Raw genomic sequence first — 14,297 nt, forward strand, 5'->3', positions numbered from 1 at the left:
ATCTGTCGATAAAAATAAGTTGACTTTTCCATTCTTGAACTACACAATCACTAAAAGGATCTTAAATTTAAATTTGAACTGTAGTAGGTCAACTTTGTGTTACTGACGCACGTTTTTGTCACCAAGTTAGGAAATACAGTGCAGCAGTCAGTCAGTTGGGGAAGTATAGGAATACCCAGTTTTGTACAATAAAATACCTACGTACTTTTCTTAGGAGGTTAGTTAAATTATATACATTTTCTTAGAGTTTATATAACACAAAATAATATAATTTTTCCTACATGCACCTAGGCACCGACGTAGCTCGGTCGGTTAAGGCGCTTGCCTGCCGATCCGGAGTTGCGCTCGGGCGCGGGTTCGATTCCCGCTTGGGCTGATTACCTGGTTGGGTTTTTTCCGAGGTTTTCCCCAACCATAAGGCAAATGTCAGGTAATCTATGGCGAATCCTCGGCCTCATTTGGCCAAATATCATCTCGCTATCACCAATTCCATCGACGCTAAATAACCTCGTTGTTGGTACAGCGTCGTTAAATAACCACGTAAAACAAAGTACATGCACCTTACTTATTATTCTCAATTTCAACACAGGGGTTTCCTCTTAACCTAATATCAAATAGTTTAAAAGGAAAATAATAATTATAAACTGAATAATCTCTTTTTAATTTGCAGTATTTCTTTAAATATTTTTATCTACTCTGTGTTCCTGTGTTATCGTAGGTATAGGGATAGCTCTTCATCGCTTTGAAGTCATGCCAAGAAACCCACTGTACATATGTTATGTATTATTGATACTATTATCTGTGCATTTCGAACTGGCGGCTCAAGGTCAAGCAATGGACTGCATTTTCCATGTGTGCTTACCGCAATCCTGTACCATTCTCCCGAACTAAAGTCAGCTGGGACAGTCAAAATTACCAGTGCTTCAGTTCACAGTTTTCAGTTCAGTGACTCTTGCGTGGTTTGTACTTTTGTACGTGACCTTGATCCGCCAGTTCGAAATGCACAGATAATAGCTGGAAGGACACTAAAGGCGTAAATCCTGACTGGGTTAAAATATCCAAAATATATTGTTCCAATTGTCAGTAATATATTATTTAAGAAAGACTCACGATTGTTACTAATTTTGCATAAATACTCAAGAGAAGATGTTCTAGTTATTCTAGTAGTATAATTGAATCGCCCCATGCAGGAAGGGCTTCAGTCACAAATTTTGGTGGGGGGGGGAAACGAGGTATCGATGGAAATCGTATCTTTATGGGTAGCTCCATCGGCCTGTGCAGAAAGTATTCAGTCCAATGCTTGGAAAGCAGAAACTGAAGCGTCAGGCTCAGAGTTCTTTGCAGAAAGTGATACAGTGTACAGAATGTTTTTTTCAGTTTTCTCAAAACTAGGTCTAATGGACTGAAGCCCTTTCTGCATGGGGCGATTCCATTTAATTCGATATCGCCCATACAATTAAATCAATTATAATACCGTATGATGATAGTAATGTTTACATCACTCTGGTAGTATGAATATAACCCGTGGCACTACATCCCATGAATGACCAAAGCAGACTGCTGGCCTACGTCCACATGCTTCAGAAGAGGTTAACGATTATCCAGCTAATACGAGAATAACATGTGGTGAACACAGTGATCTCCCAGGCCGTTATTGCTGGCTTTGGAAACCGGATTTCGCTATAAGAAAATTTCTTCCCCAATTAGGGCTCGAACCAATGCTCATTCTGAACCACTAGTCTAAGTCATGATGCCTTAGTCCACGCAGCTGCATACTGAAATTTGTCTTACATTTTCATTAAAAATAATTTAACAGATAGCGAAAAATTCTTGAAAACTCGAAGGACAGATACGGTTTTGTTTATTCCCGTAAGTCTTCAAAAGTTCACCGCAATCATTATTCTGAGAAGTTGCAATAACGATACAATCTTTATCGTGGCTCACGATACAATGAATGGGAATTGATCATTACATCCCCGTAACCTGTCGGCAACTTCTTCTCCTCAAGCGTTAAGCGGGTCAGTGTAACAGCTCAGACAGGCGCGTTTCTTTTAAGTGCTCAATGGGGCCGGTTGTAGCAATTTTATTTCTCTACGTTACCCTCACTTACATCATTATGTTAATAAGCTAAACAGATTAATATACCATACACAGTTTTGTTTTCAAGCGTAAAACAATACGTAGATTTTATATTTGAGGAAATGAAGCACACTCTTTTCGAGGCTGAATCTACATTCGTGATCGTCTGAAAAAGAAGATGAAAATGTACCTTATTCAGCACTTAGATTTAATAATTTGTAATGACTCCAGCGGATAGAATATTCTGTTCACTCTTTTATAATATATTTTGAGTTTAGAACATACCATTGGGTATATAGGCGTCTTCTTAGTGGAAATCCCACTCTTTGTAAAATAACTAAAATAAGTTATTTACGTATAATCTAGCATTTATAATATAACAAAATTAAATCTATTCCATTTATTCTGTTATTGGAAATATAAATAAATATATAAGTCCTTATGAGCAATACAAACCGTTTATATTTGAAGCAGTGCCTTGTTACAGTATTTGTATTTACTTCATCTGAACAGGAGGATGAGAAGTAGGCCTATACTTTATCCAGCACTTGGATTTAGTAAAAAATTATGTTTTTTTAACAACATTTGCAACTGCCGGGGTTATATCAGCGTCGCTGTTGTGCCGGAATTTTGTCCCGTAGGAGTTCTCTCCGCAGAACTTCCGCGTATTCTTCGTCTTTTACAATAGACACTATCTGTTCTTGGAATTAATCACCTACAGATGTTAGGTGCTGCCCGACCTTAAACACTTTCAAGTCCAAAGTGAAACATCTTATTTTAAAACACACAGTCCCCCAGGGTATATATTAGGATTCTTATTGCAACTAGTTTATTAAGTTATCGTGTAATTTAATTTGTCATCTAATTTAAGTATTAAAGTTCGATAATTCTCTGGCTTATGCATATTTTTCTCTTTCGATTTTATCTTAGGTATGCTTATAGCTTTCTTTTATATTAACCCCTTACCGCATTCTGGGACAGATATGGCACATACCCGTTTTATATTCATATAATTTATAATATAAGCATATAATATTTCAAACTGCATACTGGACAGATATGGCACACTGTCAAGAATTGGATTTGACCATATGTGGCATCAGTTGAGAAAGAGAGAACTGCTTAAGTTATTTGAATATTAAACCAGTGTGTGCAAGACTGTCCCATGCGGTAAGGGGTTAACATTATATTATCGAGGAATATACTAAATAATATATATATATATATATATATATATATATATATATATATTACTTTCTCATGTTAATGAACTAGGTTTAAAGTTACCTTAGTTGACTAGTTTCGGCCTGGGTGCTATCTTCAGAACTGGATGGTCTTCGCGTCTTCTCTTGTTTTCGTCCCCTGTGGGAGTGCGTTTGTGTAGTGTTGAGTCGAATAATGTGTGGATTCTAAAATTGAGTTGTATGTTGAGGATTTGTTGTGGGTGTGTTTTTGTTTATCTGTATATTTCGTATTGTTCTATTGTGTTTAGTTTCTGGTTTTTCGGTTGGATATGTAGAATTTCCATGTCTGTGTCTATGTTGCCATCTATCCGCAGTATGTGTAACCCGAATCACGCAAGTGAAGTGGGTAGACATTAGACACACACCCACATAATCCATGTCCTTTTTATTCTCTGATTGAGTGAAAGAGAAGGCATCACGGCCTTAACTCTGCCAGAAAAAATAAAGCATTATTGTTCTTCCTCCGACAGATATTGTCAAGTGAATTAATGTAGTCCACACCTGTGAAGTAACGGCTAGCGCGTCTGGCCGCGAAACCAGATGGCCTGAGTTCGAATCCCGGTCGAGGCATGTTATCTGGTTGAGGTTTTTTTCCGGGGGTTTCCCTCCACCCAATATGAGCAAATGCTGGGTAACTTTCGGTGCTGGACCCCGGACTCATTTGACCGGCATTATCACCTTCATGTCATTCAGACGCAAAATATCTTAAAATGTTGATAAAGCGTCGTAAAATAACCTACTAAAAAAATGAGATGTATTGCCTGGTAATGTATGTACATATCAGTCAGAATCTCAATCAGAATCTATTGTTATTATTTTATTATTATTATTTTATTATTATTATTTTATTATTATTATTATTTTATTATTATTATTTTATTATATATTATTATATTATTATTATTATTTTATTATGTATTATATTATTATTGTTATTATTATTATTATTATTATTTTACATGCCAGTAAATCTACTGACCTGAGCCTGTCGCATTTAAACGCACTTAATTGTCATCGACCTGGGCCGGGATCGAACCCGCAACCTCGGGGCACAGAAGGCCAGCGCTATACCGACTGAGCCACCCAGGCCCAGGCCGACTGGATTTAGTAACAATCACAACGATTATAATATCCTTTTCACTCTTTTATTCTGGAGAGAAAGGTGTATTGCAACTAGAGAAACGGTGAGTTCTTTTATACTCCACTGTATCAGAGGAAGTCTTGCTATCGTCGCTGTCGCTGCTGGTGAAGGTGACGGCGGCCCGCACGTGTGACCGTGTGTCCTGGACTTCGCGAGCCGGGCGTACTGCGGCGCTGTACTGCTGCTGCCGCCGCTGCCATAGGTTACCATGACGACCCTACACTCAGTAGTAGTAGTAGCTTGGGTTTCGAGATGCCGCAGAAGCATCAGCATCCCGGGCTCCAGTGAGGGTAGGGTGCGGCGTCGGGGTTGCGGATAAACTTCATCGGACACGCTAATAGTCATATCATCATTTGCTTTTGTGCACGAGTTTTTATATACTTGTGATATATGTGGTTATCGCTTTTTCTTTCCGTCTCAGTGGGTTATTTGTTTATGAGTGACCGTGTGAATTTAATTGGTGTATGTGGTGTTACTTTAATACGAGAGTAGCCAATCCGTGCATTGTGAAGCGTGCATGCGTCCGAATCCAGTACACCTTGATCTGTATTTAAGGTGTTCGAAATTTTTGTGTGTTGTTTACCGACCTTGCTTTATGAAATTATTCCTTCCCGTGTATCTTTACACGTTGCTTTGATATTTTCTGCTGTTTTGCCTACAATATTATGATGTTGTTATCAAGGCATGGTGGATTAGAGCTCTGGCATGTTGCAGTAAACATTTAAATCCATTTTCAGCTGCTATGCTGCATTTTTATTAACATTTTCGCGAAAAATATAAACTGATTTATAATATAATAATTATTTAAAATAACAGCTAACGAATACTTGGAAATAAGTTTTTAATGAATTGTCTTTTACGTGTGCATTTTTGTCTTTGAGATTTTCATTGTAATATTAACAGATTTAAATATTTTTACCGATAAAAATAAAAGATTCCTAAATACATTTTTCAGTAACACATGATTTTTATCTTTATGACTGTTAAGTAAATAATAATCTATTTTATTGTTTTACTGAATAACTCTTTAGCTATGATATTTTTCCCCACTGCCATTTCATTTCTTTTTTTTAATTTTTAAGTAAATATTAAACGGCTGTAGATATATTTTTTTTCTTCTCCCTGGTTGTCACTAAATTCGATGATAAACAAGCGTGAAGTAATTATATTTAATTGATTTTTGTAATGAAATATTGAACATGTTTAAGATGTTAAATCACAACTTATACTGTACACTGTCAAATTTAACTTACTACGCATGTATGTCCAGTTCGTTACTGTTGCGTCGTAATACACTGGATGGAAACATTTAATGTTAATGTTTGATACCTGTGTGAAACAAACTCCAATTATAGCTGTATAAATACGTAAACACTGGAAGAATTATAAATCAGTTGAAATAAATTCAACCGATAGTGTTATAAACGGTATATAGAACTTAACAACGACAAGCAGTTTTGAAACTGAACACATTAACAACTTAAATAGGCAAGAAAGAAAATGTTTGTTCCTTCTGCATCTCTGGCCTTAATTGCAGTATTATTCCTAGCTAATTTCTTTCTCAGATTGGATTATGTATACAAATGAGTGCAATATATACATTAATTAAAGTAATATTTGTGATAATAATGTTACAGATTCATAAGCTATCTTCGTAAATCTGTTTAGTTTCATAGAACTAAATCTACTTCCGCATGAATCGCTCTAGCGAAACTTTTGACAGTGACTGTGCTGAACAAGAAGTCGATCCTGGCGATATGCCCTCCAGTTACATGTCGGAGTAATCAATAGTTATAAAAAGTGTTTAAAGAACGTAGGAAACAAACATAGTTGTAAAATATTAGTAAACATAATTGTTTACAATCTAGGAGTGAAGTAAGGCTACTTGTCTCGTCTTACACACGTAATACAGAGAGTTTATTGAAATTATAAACATGGTGGCTCGAAGGCTCGACAATTTTGCACGCAGGCCGTATTAAGAAATTTTAGAGGATACGTGCGCGGAAGTGTGGAAAGGAGAAGAATGAGTTCATAGTGCGGCAACAAACCCAGCGTTACATCCCAAATGAAATTCACATTTATATGTTAAATATATGAATTTTCCGAACGTAATTACTTATATAATTTCTTCCAATTATTCTTTTGTCGTTTTAATTTTGATATAACCGGAGAAGACTAATGTCTTGCATGTTGTTATTTACCTTATTTAAAAATGTGCTTTTAACTTTTATTTCAATGTCACTCATTTTTAAGCGTTTTTCCGTCATTTACAGTGCATATCTCCATTCGTATATCCTCGATGTAATTTTATTGGTAATAGTGAAGTTATAGTAATACAGTTAACAAATAATAATGACACTCGGGAGGAAATTAAACACAGAATAAATATGGGAAATGCGTGTTATTATTCGGTTGAGAATCTTTTGTCATCTAGTCTGCTGTCAAAAAATCTGAAAGTTAGAATTTATAAAACAGTTATATTACCACTTCTTCTGTATGATTGTGAAACTTGGACTCTCACTTTGAGAGAGGAACATAGGTTAAGGGTGTTTGAGAATAAGGTGATTAGGAAAATATTTGGGGCTAAGAGGGATGAAGTTACAGGAGAATGGAGAAAGTTACACAACGCAGAGCTGCATGCATTGTATTCTTCGCCTGACATAATTAGGAACATTAAATCCAGACGTCTGAGATGGGCAAAGCATGTACCACGTATAGGCGAATCCAGAAATGCATATAGAGTGTTAGTTGGGAGGCCGGAGGGAAAAAGACCTTTGGGGAGGCCGAGACGTAGATGGGAAGATAATATTAAAACTGATTTGAGGGAAGTGGGATATGATGGTAGAGACTGGATTAATCTTGCTCAGGATAGGGATCAATGGCGGGCTTATGTGAGGGCGGCAATGAACCTCCGGGTTCCTTAAAAGCCAGTAAGTAAGTATTTCCATTCGTATTTCCTCGATGTAATTGTTATTGGTAATAGTGAAGTTATAACAATGCAGTTATCCGTACCGCAGGCCGTAGAAGCCCACAGAACTGCGGGAGTTTAAGGCTTTCACCTATAGGCCTACAGATACAGTAGCAATAGGGATGTGGTCTTTACCCCAAAGGAAAACTCTCGGGTACTCATTTCTGTTACAGGCTGAGTAGAAGCCAGGGTCATAGTTCAGCCGGAAGAATTAGGTTCATTAGAAAACAGAACTCTGCACGGGCTCGGGTCAAGCCCGCGGGCCGGATTCGGGTTGAAATTCACTTATACATGTCGAGTTCGGGTTTGGGTCGGGCCTTAAGGGGACCCAGACGTGAATTTTCTACATTTCCAATATACACACTTTTTATTTTTTCTGTTTGGAAATATTCATGATATCTGCATGGAATTTTTCATGAAAATTTACCGTAGCATAATGAATAAATATTCGATAGAACATTGAAATTGGTTACATAGTTTGATAACACTACATATCTTAATTCTGGTCAAAAATATAAACAAAAATTAAAACAACGTCACGTTTAAGTGCCAATATCTCTAAAACTCATGGAACTAAAGCTATAAAATTTTGCATGAGACGTGAAATTGATAGTATCTTCATTGTTTGCCAGTTTTATATAAGGCACGTGAAAAGACTTACAGTCCAGAAATAATTTTTGTTGATTACGTTAATTAATTTATAATTATAAAATTTCGTTAATTCATTTTTCATGTGAAATCATTTAAATAACAGCAATTGTAAGGCATACAATAATTAATTTTCTCATTCTTGATAAAAGGAAATGAGCAACTTTTTTCTTCCGTGTGACCCGTATATCCAGAGATATTGGTACTTTAATGCAACATTGTTTTACTTTGTTATTATTTTTAACCAGAATTAAGATTTTTATTGTGAACAAACTAGTTATCAAATTCAGTGTACTTTTGGATATTTATTAGTTATGTTGTGGCAAATTTACATGCAAAATTTCATGTAGATATTTTCTGTTTCCAGGAATAAAAAATAAAAAGCATACATGTTGAAAATGTATACAACTCACCGTTTATTATTATTATCATTATTATTATTATTATTATTATTATTATTATTATCATCACTGTGCTGGAATTTTATTGGCAAATGGCTGTTGTCCAGCTCATAAACATAAATAGAAATTTATTATTATTATTATTATTATTATTATTATTATTATTATTATTATTATTATTATTATTATTTACATAGTAACTTCAAAATATAAGTATTGTGAAATCAAATTCATACATTTCATGTAAAAAATAGTGAACACTTTTCAAAATACTGTTGTCTAATTTTCTGGTTAAGATTATGGAAATACATTTCAATAATAATAATAATAATAATAATAATAATAATAATAATAATAATAATAATAAAACTTATTACTATTGCGAGAAAAATATATTTAATTAGGCCTCTTAACTTCACAGATCTTCAGTAATCGATATTGCGAGGCCGAAATAATTTTTTTTATCACTTGAATATTTATGTTTTATATTTCTGCACTCTTGCATTTATAGTTTCAAATAAATACGATTGATATAGTGAAAGTGAATAATATTGTCGAAGATTGCATTTCTTGTTTATTTTCTACATACCGTTGTTCCTGAATAGGCCTGTTGGTTTCCTGACCACAAAAGACTGTAAGTGTAGCTAAAAACTAATCCCGCACCACTTCTGTGTAATCGCCTACATGCAGAGCATTTTTGTTACCGTTCGTCAACCCTGTCCACTATTCTCCTCTTAGATCTCCACCTTCTTTCTGAATGGTTGGTCTCGAGCCCGGGGTGGGGCAGTCTCCCTCTCCACCCTCCACTCCGTCGTAGTAAAGCTCTTCACCTCGCAGCAACTAGGGCGCCTTTCATTTATCCCGGACTTAGATTCTCACAGAATGGGCTTCCCTGATCCGAACATTTTCGTAATTCTCTTCAAGCTGCTCTCTCTTTCTCTTTCGGATGACGTGGAAATCCGTCTTATACGACGCAATAAGAGGTACGAGAAACTTTATATACGAATAATCCTTTATACTGAATATCTTGCATAACTTATTTTGAACTTGGATTTAATATCGATTGTTAAAATATTTTTCTCACAAATTGATCAACTGATGAAATGTAAAACGAATGGTCGGACATTATTGAAATATAATAATGATAGTAATAATAATAATAATAATAATAATAATAAAATTTAGACCAAGTGGCGCGTTTTGGCGCGCACATAAAAGTTGTCTGTCAAACGCTTTAATGATCTTCCCAGTCTTCTATTCCCTAACGGCTGGTAATTTAAAATTTATAAAGGTATTCTGTTTTCATTTATTCTTGATATAGGCGTACGTTATATCCAATTATTTTTGTAGTTACTTATTATATTAATTTCTAATTCCTGTAAAATTTCGTAATTTATTTTATGATCTAGTAAAGTGTAGCCAGCTGTTCTGATAAATTCCATCTCTGCAGGATTCAATCTTGATAGGTATTGTTTACGGAGGTTTGAGGTTTCGCTGCCATACAACAATGCTGTAACTGCGAGAGTTTCATACAGTTAAACTTAGAGTTTTCTCGGCTTTTTGAACTTCGGTAATAATAATAATAATAATAATAATAATAATAATAATAATAATATAATGATAATAATAATAATATAATGATGATAATAATAATATAATGATAATGACGATAATGATGATGATAATAATAATGTAATCATAAAGAAGTCCGCTTAGACTAGCCAGTTCTGTAGCTGATATTTCGAAATTTCTTTATTAAGAGTATATTTTTCAGAATTATTAGACTATACAACAGTTAAACAAGATAAACTGTAACTCGTCATGTTCAATTTACAAGAATATATCTTTCGATTTCTTTCGTCTTCACTCTTAGTATGATTGTGAACTTGAACCAACGGTAGACTTGTACACAAATACGGAAATTTAGCGGCCATGTGGTCTTCGGCGATTCTGCCCTGCTGTTGTTCTGCCATGCTTTCTATGGTAGCTATTAGGGTACGTCCATTTTTACTTTCCGCTTTCAGAATTCTCTAATGTTCCCAAATGAATTCAATCTCTGTAACGACATGTTATTATTCATTACAATAATTTCAGTCAACTCATTGGATACATTATTAATGTGTGAATCATTTCGATTATCAATTGCATTGTTGTTTCGAGACTAGGCGACATGGAATAAGGAAGCGTTTGTGAAGCAATAATGGAAAGTCTTTGCCTTATTAAAATTTAAGTGCTGGGATTATGAAGACAGAAATAAAAAGATATCAAACTTTTACATGAAATCATCCTCACGTTTCACACAATTACAGGAGTTCGATTAATCCCCTGTCACTTTTGAATTGAAAAATCCATAGTGACGTTTGTAATGAAGAAAGTCGCATTTGGGGGTCTTTCTCGGGGTTCTCTTGCTTTCCCATGATAAGGATCAACATGATTCCGGTTGCTATTCATTCCATTACAATATAGCTACTTATCAATTGTCCGATGGCCTAGAGACATGTGGCGTTGTCTGTGTGAAGCCTGGTTCAAAACAAACATTAGCATTGTCTGCTGCTGACGGTGAGAATGCACCTATCCGGGGTCAGAGTGATAGTTCACTCTGGTGGATTTTTTACTTGATTATTTAACGACGTTGTATCAACTACTGGGTTATTGTCTATGGAGTTGGTGAAATAAGGTCGAAAATTCACCATAGATTATGTGAAATTCGCCTCATTTTCATTCATAGTGTTATACCCAAGGGCAAGTCTTTCACTACAAACCCAGCATTCTGCAGTCTTTCCTATTTTCTGTCTTCTTCTTACTCTCCACAAATGATTCATATATCTTAATACCGTCTATTATTTGATATCTTCTTGTGCCTTGAACTCTTCTCCCGTTAACCATTCCTTCCAGTGCATCTTTAAGTAGACAGTTTCTTCTCAGCGAGTGACCCAGCCAATTTCTTCTCTCTTTCTGATCAGTTTCAGCATCATTTTTCCTTTGCCCACTCTTTTCAACAGAGCTTCGTTTATATAATATTCTTATATGAGAACCTCGCCGTTCTCTGTTGTATATTGTGTAATCAATGACTTTATGTAGTCATTTACGTAGATATTAATGGATAAAAATTCGTTCCGGCACCGGGAATAGAAGCTAGGACTCTCAGCTTGGCGCGCTGAGTGCTCTTACCATCTGAGCTATGCCGATAAAAAAACCTTCGTTTCTTATTCCGTCTGTCCATTTCACACGCTCCACCTTTCTCCATATTCACATTTCAAATGCTTCTAGTCGCTTCTCTTCACTTCGTCGTAATGTCCATGTTTCTGCCTCATACTTATGGGTGGGGAAAACCTCGGAAAAAACCAACCAGATAATCAGCCCAAGCGGGAATCAAACTCACGTCCGAGCGAAACTTCGAATCAGCAAACAAAAGCGCTAAAGACTACGCCGGTGACTTCCTGATGGACGTAACGCTAGAGTTCATCCACCCCATCAAGATGACGATAATAATAATAATAATAATAATAATAATAATAATAATAATAATAATAATAATAATAATAATAATAATAATAATAATGTTCCTTTTAAGCCACAGGACTGATTATAAAAGTCTTCTTGAAATAATGAAGTAAAATAGATAATAATGATGTCTGCTTGCTTTCCAACATATTCGTTACGACGTTAAGAGTGAAGCCCAACTCTCATAGTTTACTACCGCCATTATGTACAGTAATTCTCATCAAACAGTCTTCCTGTTAATGAAGTCAAATCCAATGATAGCCTTGCTTGAAGCGAAAGCATAACTTGACAGAAAAGGCAAATTACGAATTATCTCTTAAACGAGTTTTACGTAGTTCTGTTTGGCGGAAATGTATTTGAGACTTGTTAACGAAGCAAGTTCTCGAATGTGTTGAAAGCTTTGTAAAACTTTTATGGGATTGTAATTAAGTAGCGAGTAGCGTAATGTAAAAAGTTTTCGAAGTCGATAGAGAATACAAAAAGATCGTGAAGTTTATTTTCTTGTTCTTTATTAAAATGTATAGTTCTTAAAAGCGAAAAACGTTTTTGTTATTTTGAAACGTGAATGAAAGATTAAAAGCTTTCACAAAGAGATTTTAAAACACAGATTTAAAATCTGTTGAAATCAAAACAAAAAGTAGCAAGGGAGAGTTACTTTTCAGAAAGAAAAAATTAGTCTTGTTTGCAAATCAAGATTTTCAGGTATAACTCCCTGTAAAGTTGATTTGAATAATTTCGAGGGAAAAATTGTTCCGGAGCCGGGTATCGAACCCGGGACCTTTGTTTTAACGTACCAACGCTCTACCACTGAGCTGAGAAAAATTGGATCTGTGTCGGTTAGAGTTCCCGAGTAGCTCAGTGGTAGAGCGTTGGTACGTTAAACCAAAGGTCCCGGGTTCGATACCCGGCTCCGGAACAATTTTTCCCTCGAAATTATTCAAATCAACTTTACAGGGAGTTATACCTGAAAATCTTGATTTGCATAATACACGTTACTGTTCGTTAACAGAAAAGCACAATTTAAGTCACACGGAGTTAATGTGCACTCGAAGTTGGTTGCTTGACGGTTGTCAGCCCACTTCAAGGTCTGTGGATATAGAGGGAAAAATTGGATCGGTGTCGGTTAGAGTTCCCGAGTAGCTCAGTGGTAGAGCGTTGGTACGTTAAACCAAAGGTCCCGGGTTCGATACTAGTCTTGTTTGAACTCGAAACTTTTTAACTTTTCATAAAAACGTGTTTCTCACTTTTCACTCTAAAAATATTTGCGTGTATGAAAATGTATTCTCGTATACAAAATCAGCTTATATAAATCACTTATGAATCTAAGAGAGGTTTCAGAAAACGTTAGGTAATATTATTTCCTTCATGACTCGCTAGAGCTGTGGTGACTACATCTGTGCCTTCAGGTATGACACATTAATATGTATAAACATGATTTCACAGCGTTTAATAGGGTATCCGGAAAGTAAGGCTTCACTTTCTTTGTCGTGAAGGGTTTATAACAGCAATTTTAAATTATCAATAGGAAAGTGGATATTACTTCATTCTTCACATAATATCCAAGTATATACAGGGTGGAAGGTAAGGTAGTACATTAATTGACAGGAGCCATAGAACTCATTATTTAGAATAAGGTTTGTCAAATGAAAAAAATTATAGGACTTACGGATAGTGAGATAATTACAAGTGTTTCGAAAGCGCTGACAGCAATTGCAAGATGTCTCAACGCCGCATAAGTAGCACCCCACACCCCATGCAGTCAGCGACTTGAAGGGGGTGGGATTAAAACTGATGTAACTTTGTGAACAAGATGTAATTAACATTACAGTTTGTTGTTTTACGAATCACTAATTCTGGGCATTAATAATGAAATAAAGAGTAATAAACTCTGTAAACCACATTCCACTCACATCTTACAGGTACTGTTCAAAATGTCCACCATCAGCATGCGTGCAGCTTTCACATCTTCTAGTCCAATTATGACGAACTCTGGCCAGTAGTTCTTCACTGTTCCGAATTTCCTTCGCGGCCTGGATCATGTCTAAGTACTCACGATTTGTGAACTCTGGCATCTCGTAGTTTTGAAATAAACTAAACTGTATCGCTGTACGTCCAACTGCACACTAATGCAATGTAAACATCACAACAGCTGATCAGTTGCGAGTACTAGACAAACTATCTGCCGTCCGGACAGCGACGCCAGATTTTTAGACCTTCTGTACGTGACCCGACAATCAATGTTTCCATTGTTTCTTCAATCGATTAATTCGAAATCTGTGATTTTTAAATTAAAATACTACTGCAACGTGAAC

General features: G+C 35.6%; 1 protein-coding gene and 1 long non-coding RNA gene across 7 annotated transcripts in view; both read left to right on the forward strand.

The window, feature by feature from the left end:
• LOC138706401 (tensin-3-like) overlaps positions 1 to 14,297 on the forward strand; it is an 812,914-nt gene that overhangs the window by 396,545 nt on the left and 402,072 nt on the right. The gene's annotated exons all lie outside the window — the stretch shown is intronic.
• On the forward strand, positions 4,550 to 8,440 carry LOC138706403 (uncharacterized). Its single transcript, XR_011333987.1, has 3 exons — positions 4,550 to 4,926; positions 6,738 to 6,777; positions 7,069 to 8,440. It is a non-coding gene; the product is annotated as an uncharacterized lncRNA (long non-coding RNA).

The sequence above is a fragment of the Periplaneta americana genome, chromosome 9 (assembly GCF_040183065.1).
Source record: "Periplaneta americana isolate PAMFEO1 chromosome 9, P.americana_PAMFEO1_priV1, whole genome shotgun sequence".
NCBI classification, from domain to species: Eukaryota; Metazoa; Arthropoda; class Insecta; order Blattodea; family Blattidae; genus Periplaneta; species Periplaneta americana.